We start from the raw sequence: 19,535 nt of genomic DNA, 5'->3' as shown, positions 1-19,535 counted from the left end.
TGGATCTGTTGGGGCGGTATGGAAATTGGAGTGGGTCTAGGGTTTCTGGGATAATGGTGTTGATGTGAGGCAAGACCAGCCTATCAAAGCACTTCATGGCTACAGACGTGAGTACTACGGGTCGGTAGTCATTTAGGCAGGTTACCTTCATGTTCTTGGGCACAGAGACTATGGTGGTCTGCTTGAAACATGTTGGTATTACAGATTCAGTCAGGGAGAGGTTGAAAATGTCAGCGAATACCCTTGCCAGTTGGTCAGAGCATGCTCGGAGTACACGTCCTGGTAATCCGTCTGGCCCTGCGGCCTTGTGAATGTTGACTTGTTTAAAGGTCTTACTCACATCGGCTACGGAGTGCGTGATCATACAGTCGTCCGGAACAGTTGAAGCTCTCATGCATGTTTCAGTGTTGCTTGCCTCAAAGCGAGCATAGAAGTAATTTAGCTTGTCTGGTAGGCTTGTGTCACTGGGCAGCTGTGAGCACAATTGGTTAGGTGGCCATAAAATGGCAGCCATCTCCTCCGGCGCCATTCTTATGCTATGATGTCTAAATAAGTCCATTGCACAGACGTTGAAGATGGGTTCTGTTCACAGCTGCTGGACACATCAGGCCTGCTGGGGTTTAGCAGCGCAGAGCGAGGCAAAGAGCCAATCTACTACCTTGTTGCCATCAGAACTTGGCTCTGCTGGCCCTGCAACTCGTGCAATTTTTTTAGATGAGATGGCAGCCATCCAAGCCTGGAGTACATCAGCACTGTCCGTCAGTCAACATCAGCCAGCACAGAGAGGAGGGGGGGGGAGGAGTGAAGGGAGGGGGAGCATGAACATTTTTTGTGGGAAAGTATGAGTGGGGGAGGGAAGGCAAGAGAGATCGAGGGCTTGGTCTGTTTTTGTGAAACCTGAGCTGGGAAAAATGTCTCTGATTTTAACACTTTCCCAAAATGTTTTTGCAGTTGTTACTGTTAGGAGGGATCCATTGTGTGAGCCAACACACACAGGCACAGAACCGTACACACGTACATGTAGAGCCTCATACCCACCCCTGGTGTGCTTGTTTTTCTCTGTCCCTGCCCCATCCCTCGCCACACTTATGTTATCAAGGTGAGGCACACACACACTAACAAGGCAGCCTGACGTCTCTGGCCTGCCGTCCAGCCAACTGTCTCCAGAAAAACTGTCTCCACCCACTGAACCGGACCGGCTTCTGCCAGGAGGCTCTATCAGCTCTTTATCTGCAGCCTCCCTGCCTCGCTGTCTCTCAGCAAGAGGCTGTCTGGAAACTGGGCATGAGCAAATGCTGCTCTCATTACTGAACACCTCATGCAGAGTGAACACAGAGGGTTGAGACTGGTGTGTCCTCAGGAAACCACGTTGACTGCCTTATTTTATTCTGAAAGGAGCCTTTTCCTGCCAATTAGTTCTCAACAATACTCCACCTTGTTTATGTCCTGTATATTGTATACTGCTTGAGCCTCCTCAAGTGATGTTCCAAATCATGGATTATCAGACACATGAAACAACAGTTGCCTGCGGTGGGAAGGTTAACAGTTTGAATCCTTTAATTAGGTTTTAAATGTAATAAAATAAGCAAAAAAAGATCAAATGTAAAAAGTAGCCCACAGAACAATAGGCAGCAGGAGACAAAAATGGCAAGTTCACTAGGTTTACGTGCTTTACTTGGAGGATTTTAAATCCCTCCCCTTGACCGCAGGATACTGCTGGTGTTTGTGAGTCAGAGATTGTGTGTGTGTGTGTTTTGGGTGTAACTATCCTTGTTGGGGCTAGAACAAGGACAATTCTGACAAGTGGTGACAGAAGGAAATAGGCTATTTTAGGCTTAGGGGTTAGGGTTAGGGTTAGGGTTACAACTAGAGTTGAAGGGATAATTTGGGATTTTGGCAATAGCTCTTTAACTACTTCCCCAGAGTCAGACGAACTTGTGGATACCCTTTGTTATGTCTCTGCGTCCAGTATGAAGGAAGTTAGAGACATTTTCTTGTGCTAATGCTAACTAGCATTAGCTCAATGACTCAAAGTCTATGGTACAGTATCTGCTAGCATGCTATCAGGTACCATAGACTTCCAGTCATTACGCTAACGCTAGTTAGCAATTGCACTAGCGCTAGTAAGCAACTTCCTTCCAGCTGCATGCAGAGATATACAATTGGTATCCACAAGTTAATCATGCTCTGGGGAAGTAAAGGACCTCATTGCCAAAATCCTGAAATATCTCTTTATGGTTAGAATTACGGTTGGAGTTAGGGTTAGGGTTAAGTTAGAGTTAGGGTTAGGACATAGGGTTTTGGGGGATAAGGTCAGGGTTAAGGTTAGGGTTTGGAGAAAATAGAATTCTGAATGGGAATCAATTGTTTGGTCCCCACAAGGATAGTAAAACAAACATGTGTGGGTGTGTGCGTGTGCATGTGTCTGCATGTGTGTGTGTGCATGTGTGCTTTTATCTGTGTGTGTATGTGTGCCAAGAGTGTGTGAGTGTGCGTGCATATGTATGTGTGTGCTTGTCCTTCTGCTTGCGTGTGCTTCACAGCTGTGCGGCTTGGAGTGACTGGCGCTCAGCTAAGGACTGGGCTCTGCTGGGTTTCTCTTGGTTAACAGAAGAGAACTCACAGTGCTGCACACTGATTGCACAACTTATTTTCTAAAGAAAATGTACAGACGGCTGCAGAAGAAAATAAGAATCAAAGGAGAAACACAATACAGAATATGGACAGAGTCAAAGAGATTAACTCTCACTGTCCCAAATCACATGAATTTAACAACACTTGCAGCCCCCTTAATAAGACACTGGCCTTATGCATGCCAGTGTCTTAAGCCTCAGTCTCTAAGCATGAACTAAATGCATCTTTGCCTTACTTATACCACAATAGTTACATCACTTTCATAGCCTTGCATACTAATTGGGAAGGGGTTGAACTGAAGTGACTTAATGTTTCATGCATAGATATTAAAATCCCACACTGTATTAAAATCCCACACACACATTGTCTTCAATTGCAGAAAATATTGACCTTGAGTCAACAGATCCATCTGCAGATAGTTGTGTGCTGTGTCATTCATCCCAGCTGTGATTTGATAGTAGAGCAGGGCTGAGGGCTAGAAAGGCTGGGAGGCTTGAGTTGGGGCTTGGGATGGCGGCAGGTAGCTTAGCGGTTAAGCGGTTAAGTGTGTTGGGCCAGTAAGCAAAAGGTCGCTGGTTCTAATTCCCGAACTGACTAGGTAAAAAATTGGTTGATGTGCCGTTGAGCAAGGAACTTAACACTCATTAGGGATAGGGGGCAGCATTGGGAAGTTTGGATGAAAAGCGTGCCCAGAGTAAACTTCCTGTTACTCAGGCCCAGAAGCTAGAATATGCATATAATTAGTAGATTTGGATAGAAAACACTCTACAGTTTCCAAAACTGTTAAAATGATGTCTGTGAGTATAACAGAACTCATATGGCAGGTGAAAACCTGAGACAAATCCAACCAGGTAGTGGGAATTCTGAGGTTTGTAGTTTTCAAGTGAATGCCTATCGAATATCCAGTGTCGGTGGGGTCAGGCTTCCACTAGATGTCAACAGTCTTTAGAAGTTGTTTCAAGCTTCTATTGTGAAAGGGGAGCGAATAAGAGCACTCTAAGCAGATGGCCCAGGTGAAAGCCTTTAGTTTAGTCACACGCGTGGCCGTGAGCGCGAGCTTCGTTCCCTTTACTTTCTAATGAAAACACTATTGTCCGGTTGAAACAGTATTGAATATTTATGATAAAAACACCCTAAGGATTGATTAGAAACATCGTTTGACATGTTTCTATGAACTCAAATGGAACTTTTTTGACTTTTCGTCTAGACTTTGTGCCCGCGCTTTGTGCATTTGGATTACTGGACTAAACACGCGAACAAAAAGGAGGTATTTGGACATAAAGATTAACTTTATCGAACAAAACAAACATTTATTGTCTAACATGGAGACCTGGGAGTGCCATCAGATGAAGATCATCAAAGGTAAGTGATTCATTTTAATGCTATTTCTGACTTTTGTGACACCTCTCCTTGGTTGGAAAATGGCTGTATGGTTTTTGTGGCTAGGTGCTGACCTAACATAATCGCATGGTGTGCTTTCACCGTAAAGCCTTTTTGAAATCGGACACAGCGGCTGGATTAACAAGAAGTGTATCTTTAATCGTATGTATAACACTTGTATCTTATATCAATGTTTATGATGAGTATTTCTGTAATTTGATGTGGCTCTTTGCATTTTCAGCGGATGTTTGTTTGAGACAATGCATTTCTGAACATAACACGGCAATTTCAAATGAGGTTTTTGGACATAAAGATTAACTTTATCGAACAAAACAAACATTTATTGTCTAACATGGAGTCCTGGGAGTGCCACCAGATGAAGATCAAAGGTTAGTGATTCATTTTAATGCTATTTTTGACTTTTGTGACACCTCTCCTTCTTTGGAAAATGGCTGTAGGTTTTAGTGGCTAGGCGCTGACCTAACATAATCGCATGGTGTGCTTTCACTGTAAAGCCTTTTTGAGATCGGACACTGTGGTTGGATTAACGAGAAGTTTATCTTTAAAATGGTGTATAATACTTGTATGTTTGAGGAATTTTAATTATGAGATTTCTGTTGTTTGAATTTGGTGCCCTGCAATTTCACTAGCTGTAGGCCAGGTGTTCCCCTAGCGGAACCCCCTTCCCAGAAAGGTTAACCCTAACTGCACTGGATAAGAGCATGTGCTAAATGACTGAAACATAAAAATGGATGGGAATGGGAACTGGATGCTGGAGGGCTTGGGGACTAGAGGGCTGGTGAGTCTGTGCTAGAGCTGGACAATAAACTGAAAATGATCAACACCAACCTTTCTGACCACTTTTCGTAAAAATGTTGTTGATATCATTCATTACGATAAGTAGATATAGCTTATACTGGAGAAATGTGAAGTCTGAAATAAATAAGTCTGCTAATATGGGTGATGGTTAATGGGACAACTGATAACTACAACATTTAAAGTAATAACAGCAGCCTTTAGGGTAACATAAAAAATTACTGAGGTACATTCATGTTTTATACAACGGGTGGGCCTAATCTTGAATGCAATGACTGATAATGACATCAGTCATTGGCTTCATCAAAAAGTGCATCGATGACGTCGTCCACACAGTGACCATAAGTACATACCCCAACCAGAAGCCATGGATTACAGGCAACATCCACACTGAGCTAAAGGCTAGAGCTGCCGCTTTCAAGGAGCGGGACCCTAACCTGGAAGCTAATAAGAAATCCCGCTATGCCCTCCGACGAACCATCAACCTCTCCCTGTCCGAGTCTGTAATACAAACAGGTTTTAAGCAGACCACCATAGTGCCTGTGCCCAAGAACACGAAGGTAACCTGCCTAAATGACTACTGACCCGTAGCACTCACGTCTGTAGCCATGAAATGCTTTGAAAGGCTGGTCATGGCTCACATCAACACCATTATCCCAGAAACCTTGGACCCACTCCAATTAGCATACCGTCCCAACAGATCCACAGATGATGCAATCTCTACTGCACTCCACACTGCCCTTTCCCATGTGGAAAAAAGGAACACCTATGTGAGAATGCTATTCATTGACGACAGCTCAGCGTTCAACGCCATAGTGCCCTCAAAGCTCATCAATAATCTAAGGACCCTGGAACTAAACACCTCCCTCTGCAACTGGATCGTGGACTTCCTGACTGGCCGCCCCAGATGGTAAGGATAGGTAACAACACATCTGCCACACTGATCCTCAACACAGGGGCCCCTCAGGGGTGTGTGCTCAGTCCCCTCCTGTACTCCCTATTCACTCATGACTGCATGGCCAGACACGACTCCAACACCATCAATAACTTTGCCGATGACACAAACGTGGTAGGCCTGATCACCGACAACGATGAGACAGCCTATAGGGAGGAGGTCAGAGACCTGGCCGTGTGGTACCAGGACAACAACCTCTCCCTCAACGTGATCAAGACAAAGGAGATGATTGTGGACTAGAGGAAAAGGAGGACCGAGCAGGCACCCATTCCCATCTACGGGGCTGTAGTGGAGCAGATTGAGAGCTTCAAGTTCCTTGGCGTCCACATCACCAACAAACTAACATGGTCAAGGACACCAAGACCGTCATGAAGAGGGCATGACAAAACCTATTCTCCCTCAGGAAACGGAAAAGTTTTGTGATGGGTCCTCAGATCCTCAAGAAAGTTCTACAGCTGGACCATTGAGAGCATCCTGACTGGTTGCATCACTGCCTGGTATGGCAACTGCTCGGCCTCCGACCGCAAGGCACTACAGAGGGTAGTGCAAACAGCCCAGTACATCACTGGGGCCAAGCTTCCTGCCATCCAGGACCTCTATACCAGGCGGTGGCAGGGGAAGGCCCTAAAAATTGTCAACGACTCCAGCCACCCTAGTCAAAGACTGTTCTCTCTTCTACCGCATGGCAAGCGGTACCCGAGCACCAAGTCTAGGTCCAAGAGGCTTCTAAACAGCTTCTACCCCCAAGCCATAAGACTCCTGAACACCTAATCAAATGGCTTCCCAGACTATTTGCGTTGCCCCCCCCCCTTACACCGCTGATACTCTCTGTTGTTATCATCTATGCATAGTCACTTTAATAGCTCTACCTTCATGTAAACTCAGAAAAAAGTAACGGCCCTTTTCAGGACCCTGTCTTTCAAAGATAGTTTGTAAATATCCAAATAACTTCACAGATCTTCATTGTAAAGTGTTCAAACACTGTTTCCATGCTTGTTCAAAGAACCATAAACAATTAATGAACATGCACCTGTGGAACGGTCGTTAAGACCCTAACAGCTTATAGATGGTAAGCAATTAAGGTCACAGTGATGAAAACTTAGGACACTAAAGAGGCCTTTCTACTGACTGAAAAACACCAAAAGAAAGATGCCCAGGGTCCCTGCTCATCTGCGTGAACGTGCCTTAGGCATGCTGCAAGGAGGCATGAAACCTGCAATAAATTGCAATGTCCGTACTGTGAGACGCTTTAGACAGCGCTACAGGGAGACAGGACGGACAGCTGATCATCCACGCAGTGGCAGACCACGTGTAACAACACCTGCACAGTATTGGTACATTCAAACATCACACCTGCATGGACAGGTACAGGATTGCAACAACAACTGCCCGAGTTATACCAGGAACGCACAATCCCTCCATCAGTGCTCAGACTGTCCGCAGTAGGCTGAGAGAGGCTGGACTGAGGGCTTGTAGGCCTGTTGTAAGGTGGGTCCTCACCAGACATCACCGGCAACAACGTCACCTATGGACACAAACCCACCGTCACTGGACCAGACAGGACTGGTAAAAAGTGCTGACGAGTCGTGGTTTTGTCTCACCAGGGGTGATGGTCGGATTCGCGTTTATGTCTAAGGAATGAGTGTTACACCGAGGCCTGTACTCTGGAGCGGGATTGATTTGGAGGGGGAGGGTCTGTCATGGTCTGGAGCAGTGTGTCACAGCATCATCAGACTGAGCTTGTTGTCATTGCAGGCAATCTCAACGCTGTGCGTTACAGGGAAGACATTCTCCTCCCTCATTTGGTACCCTTCCTGCAGGCTCATCCTGACATGACCCTCCAGCATGACAATGCCACCAGCCATACTGCTCGTTCTGTGCATGATTTCCTGCAAGACAGGAATGTCAGTGTGGCCAGCGAAGAGGCAAGCGAAGAGCTCGGCTCTCAATCCCATTGAGCATGTCTGGGACCTGTTGGATTGGAGGGTGAGGGCTAGGGCCATTCCCCCAGAAATGTCCAGGAACTTGCAGGTGCCTTGGTGGAAGAGTGGGGTAACATCTCACAGCAAGAACTGGCAAATCTGGTGCAGTCCATGAGGAGGAGATGCACTGCAGTACCTAATGCAGCTGGTGGCCACACCAGATACTGACTGTTACTTTTGATTTTGACCCCCCCTTTGTTCAGGGACACATTTTCTACGCCAGGTGAAATTGTGCATTATTAGGTCATTGTTATGGATGTATCCAAATAGTCACTACAAAACAGCAAAAACTAAATTAAATGCAGCTACTTTGCTGTTATTCTGGCTGCACTGTTTGATGTTACTGTAATTTAGCCGTAGTTGGCTAGATAGCAAGAAAAGGGACAAGAAAGTTACCATCCAGTATGGCAATCGAACATTTAGAAAGAACCACTGGGTCCAAAGATACAGAACCAAAGGACTGAACAACTGGGTCGCGTCTCTGGCAACCGAACTGATAGAACGAATGACCAGCCGGCTTGGGTAGCAACCCTTGATTTGTGTCCGGACTATTTATTGTGGAAGGATGAAATAGTATGAATAAATGAATACAAATATATTTTTTATGAAAATACAGTGACTTGCAAAAGTATTCACCCCCTTGACATGTTTCCTATTTTGTTGCCTTACAACCTGGAATTAAAATAGATTTTCGGGGGTTTGTTTCATTTGATTTACACAACATGCCTACCACTTTGAAGATGCAAAATATTTTTTCTTGTGAAACAAACAAGAAATAACACACAAAAACTGAAAACTTGAGCGTGCATAACTATTCACCCCCCCAAAGTCAATACTTTGTAGAGCCACCTTTGGCAGCAATTACAGCTGCAAGTCTCATGGGGCATGTCTCTATAAGCTTGGTACATCTAGCCACTGGGATTTTTGCCCATTCTTCAAGGCAAAACTGCTCCAGCTTCTTCAAGTCAGATGGGTTCCACTGGTGTACAGCAATCTTTAAGTCATACCACAGATTCTCAATTGGATTGAGGTCTGGGCTCTGATTAGGCCATTCCAAGACATTTAACTGTTTCCCCTTAAACCGCTCAAGTGATGCTTTAGCAGTATGCTTAGGGTCATTGTCCTGCTGGAAGGTGAACCTCTGTCCCAATCTCAAATCTCTGGAAGACTGAAACAGGTTTCCCTCGAGAATTTCCCTGTATTTAGCGCCATCCATCATTCCTTCAATTCTGGCCAGTTTCCCAGACCCTGCCGATGAAAAACATCCATTACAGCATGATGCTACCACCGCCATGCTTCACTGTGGAGATGGTTTTCTCGGGGTGATGAGAGGTGTTGGGTTTGTGCCAGACATAGCGTTTTCCTTGATGGCCAAAAAGCTACATTTTAGTCTCATCTGACCAGAGTCCCTTCTTCCATATGTTTGGGGAGTCTCCCACATGCCTTTTGGCAAACACCAAACGTGTTTGTTATTTTTTTCTTTAAGCAATGGCTTTTTTTCTGGCCACTCTTCTGTAAAGCCCAGCTCTGTGGAGTGTACGGCTTAAAGTGGTCCTATGGACAGATACTCCAATCTCCGCTGTGGAGCTTTGCAGCTCCTTCAGGATTATCTTTGGTCTCTTTGTTGACTCTCTGATTAATGCCCTCCTTGCCTGGTCCATGAGTTTTGGTGGGCGGCCCTTTCTTGGCAGGTTTGTTGTGGTGCCATATTCTTTCCATTTTTTAATAATGGATTTAATGGTGCTCAATGGGATCTTCAAAGTTTCGGGTATTTTTTTATAACCCAACCCTGATCTGTACTTCTCCACAACTTTGTCCCTGACCTGTTTGGAGAGCTCCTTGGTCTTCATGGTGTCGCTTGCTTAGTGGTGTTGCAGACTCTGGGGCCTTTCAGAACAGGTGTATATATACTGAGATCATGTGACAGATCATGTGACACTTAGATTTCACACAGGTGGACTTTATTTAACTAATTATGTGACTTCTGAATGTAATTGGTTGCACCAGATCTTATTTAGGGGCTTCAAAGCAAAGGGGGTGAAAACATATGCACACACCACTTTTCCGTTTAAAAAAATAATAATTTAAACAAGTTATTTTTTTAATTTCACTTCACCAATTTGGACAATTTTTTTGTATGTCCATCACATGAAATCCTAATAAAAATCAATTTAAATTACAGTTTGTAAATCAACGAAATAGGAAAAACGCCAAGGGGGAGGAATACTTTTGCAAGGCACTGTATGTAAGTCATTATTTGAATATGTTCGTCACCCGTTGTGTAAAAGTGATAATGCCCTTGAAGCCGGTGTTTTGAGGATATATTGGTATGGATTTTCAGGCATTATCACTTAAATAAACATATTGTTCTATTTATCATTTTGTGATAATTCATTACATTTATCGTGATATGGATTTTTGTTCATATCGCCCAGCAATGAGTCTGTGCCGACTGGGAGGTTAGCTGTGTTGGAGGAGGCTCTGTTGCCCCCAGCATGCACAGTCCAAATTAGCTCAGCCTATGCACTCTGGCTTTGTTGACTTAGCCGGTGTTCCCATGACAACTGTAGACTTTCCTGGAGCCAGATGTGTACAGAGAAGAGTAGAGAAAGTGAGGATACTTCAGTGTTTGTGTTCGCTATGACATGGCTGAGGTTGTTATTTGATATGTAGACTATTGCCTTTCTGCAGAAGTAGCATGGAAATAACTCTGGCATACGGTGTCAAGTAAGACAGGATGGTGTTATTATTCACTGTCAATGGACTATTATAAACTCTTAGTAATAATGTTAATTTGTTGGATCACTGCCTTACTCAAACAACAAACAACACAACAGTACTTCAGGTAGTGAGTCAGAAGCCATGGGCACCTCCAGTATTATTTTAGCCAAAGCACAGACAAGACAATTAAAGGCAAAAACAAACAATGGCAAAATACACAATGCTATCTAAAGAACAATCTTAAACAAAAGAGAAAAGTGCTGTAATCATGAGGTTAGTTTATCTCCATTTTAATATGTCTTCCCAGACAGCACCAGTCCCCTGCCATCAACTTCATCTGGCATGCAATCAGGAGAGCCACAGAGTTGTTTTGGTGCTGTCACTCAATCAGGAGGTGCCTCCCAACCCCCCCTTGTACTCATCCTAGCCCCCCACTTTACAGCCCACTTTGCAGAGCCTTTCAGACCAGGAGGGATGTCTTTACAGACGCACAATATCAAGAAACAGAACAAAGAAAAACTGGAAAATGTTACACATAAACGTGAAACATATACATTTACAGAAAACGGGCCTTTTTTTACTAGAGCTACAGAGATCATTATTTGTTATTGACTTGTGGAAATGACTCACAACAGCCAGACAGGGTGCCTCAGTTCCTAGCAGAGAATACAAACAATTGATGTACTAACAAACCGACCTATCCATGTAGCCTATCCAGCTCTGTATGGTCTGCTTTGTCCCTGATAATAGGGTAAAATTACTATTGTCAAGGAGTAATTCATGTCATAGTAGACACATTAAAATGAGCTGTAGTCACTAGTTGCTCCCCCAGTAAATGTCTGTCTGAAATTATAGGTTCATGAAATGAGTGTGCTGCTCATAGGTGATAATTTAGTAATTACCTTTGTGTTTGGGTGAGATGGTGTGAGATGAGATGGTGTTGGGTGAGAGTACAGTCCTGGGGGGATTCTGTGGCTGGGTGGGACACAGGGGGTGATGAGGTGCCTGTCAGCGCTAATTTGCTGTTATTCGCCAGCTCACAGCTACTTTATTCACTTAATGATACCGTGCCTATCTGATGCCTTTAGCACAAAAGTCAGCCTCTACCGAGAGAAAACAGAACTCAACAGTACTAAACAGAGGCCAGACCGAATGAAAGGTAGAGAATGACTCTGTGCTGGTTTTGTTGTGTTCATCAGCTGAGCACAATCAGTCTTCTTTTCTCAGTTCTCTTGTGAGCCGCCCCACTCAGCCAAAGGCTCCAGTCACGGAGGCTGCACTGCATCGATTGGCTTTGCAGACATAAACAAGAGCTGCACTTGCAAGTGACCCCTGGGCCTGACCCCAGAGATAGACGCTCCCTCTAATGGGTGTCTCTTTCAGCGGGCGGTCCAGGGAACAGAGAAGCCATTGTTTGTGCCAGGAACAGCCAAGACTCAAGCCCACAAAAGTGCTGAGCCAAGAGGAGCAGGCTAGAGAGCCAGGGAACTATGGGCCCTTCCTCCTCCTCCTGCTGCAAGGCAGAGCCTCAGCCTTCTACTCCCGAGGGAGAGTTAACCCAGGAGAGGATTGCCACCTACCCCCTCAGAGCAGAGCCATGCTAACAAAGCAATCATTGCACTGATAACACCTGGTCTGGCTGCTTCACTTGTTTTGGTCACACATCTTTTATCACTTTTATCTTTTCTTAGTCTCTTGTTGCTTTTTGGAGGATTTGAAGAGATACTTTAAATGACAAACCTATAACAGCTAGAAGTGAGAAGCCACCACATCCTCTGATGCACACAGGCCAGGGAGTTCTCCTGCTGGAAGTGGCCAAACAGGTGAGCCAGGTGTCAGTGAGGTGTGAAATTCTACCTGGCAGCCATGACAATAGGATTGCCACACGTCACCCTTGGGGGAGGTGACTTTACACACAGCACACAGCGTTGACTAGTCTATTCAACTCAGCCTGAGCTGAAGAGCAAAATAACACTGGGTTTTACTGCAATTTGTTGTAATGATGATCCCTTGTAAGATATGGTGCAAAGAAAATGACATAAACTAGGAGGTAATATTGAATGTGAGGTTTATATTATGTTGTGGTACTTGTGTAGGTCATGTATCTACAAAAACAACACCTTTATCTCACAAGAACATTCACAAGTGATTATATAGTCATTATAAACACCATGTTAGGAACCACACACTGATATTCCACCACTTTTATGCATGAGGAACATTCATGCGTATATTTGTCATCAGCAGTATATCAAGCCCCCTGGTCTGAGAGTCCCAGTAGTACTGTAAGTCATCTGCAGGCACAGCAGCCATGGCTCTGACCTTTGTAGAAGTGACAGTAATGCAGAGTGAGGGGACTTCATGGACACATCCTCCTAACCAAGGCTCTGCTGGAGACCAGGGCACAGGTCGTCTGTAGTAGCTACTCATCTTCAGTGTTACCGTTGCCCTGCTAGACAGGCCTGTGTGTGTGTGTGTGTGTGTGTGTGTGTGTGTGTGTGTGTGTGTGTGTGTGTGTGTGTGTGTGTGTGTGTGTGTGTGTGTGTGTGTGTGTGTGTGTGTGTGTGTGTGTGTGTGTGTGTGTGCGTGTGTGTGCGTGTGTGCGTGTGTGTGCGTGAGTGTGTGTGTGTGTGTGTATACAGTACTGCTAGTTAGGCAGTCATATGAGTGTAGGCTGAAGGCCCCATCACTCCCACTAAATTAATGAGCACTCAGCAGGAGGGATGTGACGGGCACTCCCACTGCCAAACACCTGGCTAACTTCTAATGGCTGGCTGGCTATCCTCAGATGCTTGGCTAGTTTTAAGTGGCTTCATTTCACAATGAGGCTTATAACAAATGGACAACTTGATGTTGGATGTTGGCGGGAAGAGAATAATGACTTCCACCTTAGCACTACAGTACTTGCATCGAAGCAAAGAATTTATCAAGTAACCATATAGCTGAAGTCGGAAGTTTACAAACACCTTAGCCAAATACATTTTAACTCCGTTTTTCACAATTCCTGACATTTAATCGAAGTAAAAATTCCCCGTCTTACCTCAGATAGGATCACCACTTTAAAAAATAATTTCTGGGTTTCCAAGGTGTCTTGTTTCTCTTTCAAAGTAATCAAAGACTGTTCTATGCAGGTTATCGCATCGTCAATGGTCTGCTATACTACAGACACACAGCTAGTTCTGCACACGACAGATTTGAAAGAACGAACCAGAGTATACTGTACAATATCACAGGGATTGCTCAGGGACGCATCAGATCTACAGACACAAAGTACTTTCCAGTGCATGTTGATTACAAAAGAATGCTAAAGTAGACAAAAAGGATTGAACCCATAACCAATGCCCAGTGACGAAAAGAAATGTGGCAAATTATCTGCAGGGTACTGATCCAGCTCCAAACCATTGGCCAGAACATGGTCATACTGTAGTTAAGTACAGTTGAAGTCAGAAGTTCACATACACCTTAGCCAAATACCTATCTCACTGGTCACCCCCAAAGCCAATTCTTATTTTGGCCGCCTTTCCTTCCAGTTCTCTGCTGCCAATGACTGGAACGAACTGCAAAAATTACTGAAGCTGGAGACTCATATCTCCCTCACTAGCTTTAAGCACCAGCTGTCAGAGCAGCTCACAGATCACTGCACCTGTACATAGCCCATCTGTAAATTGCCCATCCAACTAATTCATCTCCATACTGTACTTATTTTTTATCTTGCTCCTTTGCACCCCAGTATCTCTTCTTGCACATTCATCTTCTGCACATCTACCATTCCAGTGTTTAATTGCTATATTGTAATTACTTTGACGTGATGGCCTATTTATTGCCTTACCTCTCTTATCCTACCTCATTTGCACACACTGTATGTAAACTTCTGACCCATGGAATTGTGATGCAGTGAATTATAAGTGAAATAATCTGTCTGTAAGCAATTGTTGGAAAAATTACTTGTGTCATGCACAAAGTAGATGTCCTAACCGACTTGGGGAGGCTTGCAAGCTGAAGAACACCATCCCAACATGAAGCACGGGGGTGGCAGCATCATGTTGGGGGGTGCTTTGCTGCAGGAGGGACTGGTGCACTTCACAAAATAGATGGCATCATGAAGAGGAAAATTATGTGGATATATTGAAGCAACATCTCAAGACATCAGTCAGGAAGTTAAAGCTTGGTCGCAAATGGGTCTTCCAAATGAACAATGACCCCAAGCATACTTCCAAAGTTGTGGCAAAATGGCCTAAGGACAACAAAGTCAAGGTATTGGAGTGGCCATCACAAAGCCCTGACCTCAATCCCATAGACAATTTGTGGGCAGAACTGAAAAAAGTGTGTGCGAGCAAGGAGGCCTACAAACCTGACTCAGTTACACCAGCTCTGTCAGGAGGAATGGGCCAAAATTCACCCAACTTATTGTGGGAAGCTTGTGGAAGGCTACCCGAAATGTTTGACCCAAGTTAAACAATTTAAAGGCAATGCTACCAAATACTAATTGAGTGTATGTAAACTTTTGACCCACTGGGAATGTGATTAGAGAAATAAAAGCTGAAATAAATCATTCTCTCTACTATTATTCTGACATTTCACATTTTTTAAATAAAGTGGTGATCCTAACTGACCTAAGACAGGGATTTTTTACTCTGATTAAATGTCAGGAATTGTGAAAAACTGAGTTTAAATGTATTTGTCTAAGGTGTATGTAAACTTCCGACTTCAACTGTAAGTGTATGTAAACTTCCGACTTCAACTGTAACATGTACTTTTATCAGGGGACCTTTTTTGGGAGAAAACAAATGAAACCTTTTACACTTTCAATATAATTTTATTGAAAAAAAGTACCAATAAAACAAAACAAGTAATTCAGAAAAAGATTTGTTGAGCAAAGCTCTTATATGTACAGCATATTGCACTACATAACAAATTGTCCTTACTTCCATAATGTATCAACGAAAATAAAACACAAAAAAATAAATGAGTGCACAGTACAGTCTTGAAAACACACAGTCAATGTTCACAAAAATGCTACATTTTCGCTGGGTCTCTTTTCTTGGGAGTACAGAGAGTGTGTGATAATCAAGACTTAGTTGAAACTGAGCAGTTAAAGGCATTTTCCAGGTGTCAGTAATACATGTACAGTTCATCGGTTCCTAAAAAAGGACAATGTTTCTTGGTGATGATTTAACCTCAGAGATCATATGGAGCACAACATTGAAATAAATGTTTCAGTTTTGACAGTATCATTGAAAACATGTTTACACCAGAACCAGTCACAAAAGAAATGTTTTAAGCTCATTTTTATACAAAAAAGCCTTTGATCTCATTGGACTTGTTAAAAAGATCTAACAGGTATTAAACATGATTTAAAAGCCTCAAAACTGTCCCTATAAAAACTGACCCTTCATATGAAAAGACATTAAAAAAGTTAGGAAAGACAATGAGTAAGAAATGGTCTCATAAAAATATACATTAAAGGAAACGGACAAAAAAAATCAAGACACTGACGGTTTTTCCATAATATACAAAACTCACGGTATCGAGTTCCTGTAGCTTTGCACAGTGCTGAGATATGGCAAATATATGTCTATCTCCAGTACACAGCTTCAGAACCCCCTCTGAAAAATTATTTCTGGGCACCATGGTGGCTTGTTTCTCTTTCAAAGTAATCAAAGACTGTTCTATGCAGGTTATCGCATCGTCAATGGTCTGCTATACTACAGACACACAGCTAGTTGAGCACACGACAGATTTGAAAGAACGAACCAGAGTACACTGTACAATATCACAGGGATTGCTCAGGGACGCATCAGATCTACAGACACAAAGTACTTTCCAGTGCATGTTGTTTACAAAAGAATGCTAAAGTAGACAAAAAGGATTGAACCCATAACCAATGCCCAGTGACTAAAAGAAATGTGGCAAATTATCTGCAGGGTACTGATCCAGCTCCAAACCATTGACCAGAAAATGGTCATACTGTAGTTATGTACAGTTGAAGTTGGAAGTTTACATACACCTTAGCCAAATACATTTAATATTGTTTGTACAGATGAACGTATTACCTTCAGGCATTTGGAAATTGCTCCCAAGGATGAACCAGACTTGTGGAGGTCTACAATATTTTTCTGAGGTCTTGGCTGATTTCTTTTGATTTTCCCATGATGGCAAAGAGGCACTAAGTTTGAAGGTAGGCCTTGAAATACATCCACAGGTACACCTCCAATTGACTCAAATGATGTCAATTAGCCTATCAGAAGCTTCTACAGCATTACATTTTCTGGAATTTTCCAAGCTGTTTAAAGGCACAGTCAACGTAGTGTATGTAAACTTCTGACCCACTGAAATTGTGATACAGTAAATTATAAGTGAAATAATCTGTCTGTAAACAATTGTTGGAAAAATTACTTGTGTCATGCACAAAGTAGATGTCCTAACCGACTTGCCAAAACTACAGTTTGTTAACAAGACATTTGTGGAGTGGTTGAAAAATGAGTTTCAATGACTCCAACCTATGTGCATGTAAACCTCCGACTTCAACTGTAGCTAAACTGACCTGTGATTTTTCCAGAACGAACACTGAGATTCTACTGCTATCTGCTGAATGGATGACGTGACGTGGCTGATTCAGATAAATGCCTTAACCGATTGGGCCCATTTCTGGAGATTATTACCCTCAGGGAAAACCAGACACAGCGCAGATAACCATCGCTCTATACAGTCAAACAAATGAATTATATACACATTTAAAAGCCCCAAAAGGAAGAGAAATTGCACACAAAATCTATACAGTAGAAAAGGGCGAATATACAAAAAATAAATAAAAAATAAAATAAATAAAAAACGGAAAACAACGCTAAAAGTCCTAAAGGAAATGGATGAGCAGTAAACATAGATGTAGGCTACAGTAGAGCGAGAGAAGCGAGTTTAGGGACGGTTTAAGGGCTACAGTGAGACAGGAAGCTACAGTGACTGGCTCAGCATTCAGGATCTGCAGGAAACAACAACAAACAACAACAGCGATGTTCAGCTCATCTCTCACTGCCCCATATGGTTCTAAATTAGTCCCTGCCTCAACAGAGACAGAGCAAGCGTCATCATCTGACCAGTCTGTCTAAAGTATACCTTTATATCTATGGTTATGTATCTAATATATTTCAACTGATGCAGACAACAGAATGGGACTGAACCACTCCATTCCTTTGTCGTCCTACTCTACATGGGAAACTGTTATTAGTATTTTCCGTGGCCCTGAAACATACAGGTAACTGACAAACTAATGGCAACACTTGAGTAAATGAGGGATGCAAAGTATATATTAAAGCAGGTATTTCCACACAGGTGTGGTTCCTGAGTTAATAAAGGAATTAACATCCCATCATGCTTAGGGTCATGTTTAAAAATGTTGGGCAGGCCATTATTTTGGCTACCATGGCTATGCCCCCATAGGATGACAATGTCCCCATCCACAGGACACGAGTGGTCACTGAATGGTTTGATGAGCATGAAAACGCTGTAAACCATATGCCATGGCCGTCTCAGTCACCAATTCTCAACCCAATCGAACACTTATGGGAGATTCTGGAGCGGAGCCTGAGACAGCGTTTTCCACCACCATCAACAAAACACCAAATTATTCCAAGCACTTGTAGAATCTATGCCAAGGTGCATTGAAGCTGTTCTGGCTCGTGGTGGCCCAACGCCACCCTATGAAGACACTTTATATGGGTGTTTCCTTGATTTTGGCAGTTACCTGTTTCTCCAGCATTCTAAATTAAGGGTTGAAAGAAAGCACTGATTATACAGACAGAAGATAACACAGAAGATGACTGTAGGACTAAATTACAAAGAGTTGTGTCTGAAATTACAGCCTCATGATGTATACTGCTCCTTCAAAATGGACAAAAAGTAAAGTACTGTAAAACCAAACATAACCGTATTAACAGGAGTTGTGTCTAAAATTACAGCCTCATGATATATACTGCTACTTCAAAATGGACAAAAAGTGAAGTAAAAAGGCAATAAAATGTACAACAAACAGCATCTTCAAGAATACATCAGTGTCTTCAAAAAGATTCATATTTCAATAGTAATTACAGTCTTGCATACTACCAGTTAATTTCTAATCTCAGACACGTTCTCTTGTCAATTGGATTAGCAGTGGTGATTTCTATTAAAAAGTTACACCACAGGATCTGAGGACAAAGAACTAATACAAGATCACTCCACAGGTTAAAAAAATATATATATAAAAGCCCATGCAAGAATCCTGAGAGGAGAGAAGATGTTGTTGTTTCACATGTTTGTTTTGGTGTCCAGAATACAAGTGCATCTCTGACAGTGGGTTAGAGAGCACATCAATTGGAGGGCTAAAAAACATTTTAATTTCAATGAGGCATTCAGTTAACCAGCATCACTTGTACCTCAGATGTTTTTCTAATAATAACAGGCCATATTCAGTCACTTCCTGGGATGATATGTCTTGGTCATGTGAATGAAAACATCGTAATGTTACCATGACAAGTCAGATACAGTTAAAAACCTTCATTAAATGACAGAGGTTGGCTTTGTAACCTAATCTAGTCCTGACTGATGTACTATAGTGCAAACAGTGTGGATACATAGCTCCACTTGAAGGGCCTGTTAGTCTTAAGACACAAAAATTATCAGCACACTCTCTCTTACAATGACTGGGGTCCAGTTTGGGGATTTATGAAATAAGTAAAAGATAAATCTGAAATAAACTATGATTGAAAATCTGGTGTTCTCTCTGAGTAACTCGTGGGATCCACTTCCTTTTGGAAGTTGTATCATGTATCATGGCTGCGGGTAGATGTTTTGGGTTGGGAGTGCTGTTGATGGGGGGTGGGGTGGGGGTCCTAAGAAGGATTTTTCTCTGCTAATACAGCAGTAATAAAGGCCTAGTTCACAAATTATATGAGAAAATGTTTTTTATATATATTTTTTATTATATATATATATATATAATTTTTTTCATCAGGAGGTGCTGCAGCTATTTCCCGCGGCTATGTACTGTATCTACCTTCACACCACAAAGT

This window comes from Salmo salar, chromosome ssa01 (genome assembly GCF_905237065.1).
Source record: "Salmo salar chromosome ssa01, Ssal_v3.1, whole genome shotgun sequence".
Classification (NCBI taxonomy): domain Eukaryota; kingdom Metazoa; phylum Chordata; class Actinopteri; order Salmoniformes; family Salmonidae; genus Salmo; species Salmo salar.
Note: the sequence above shows the minus strand (reverse complement) of the source record.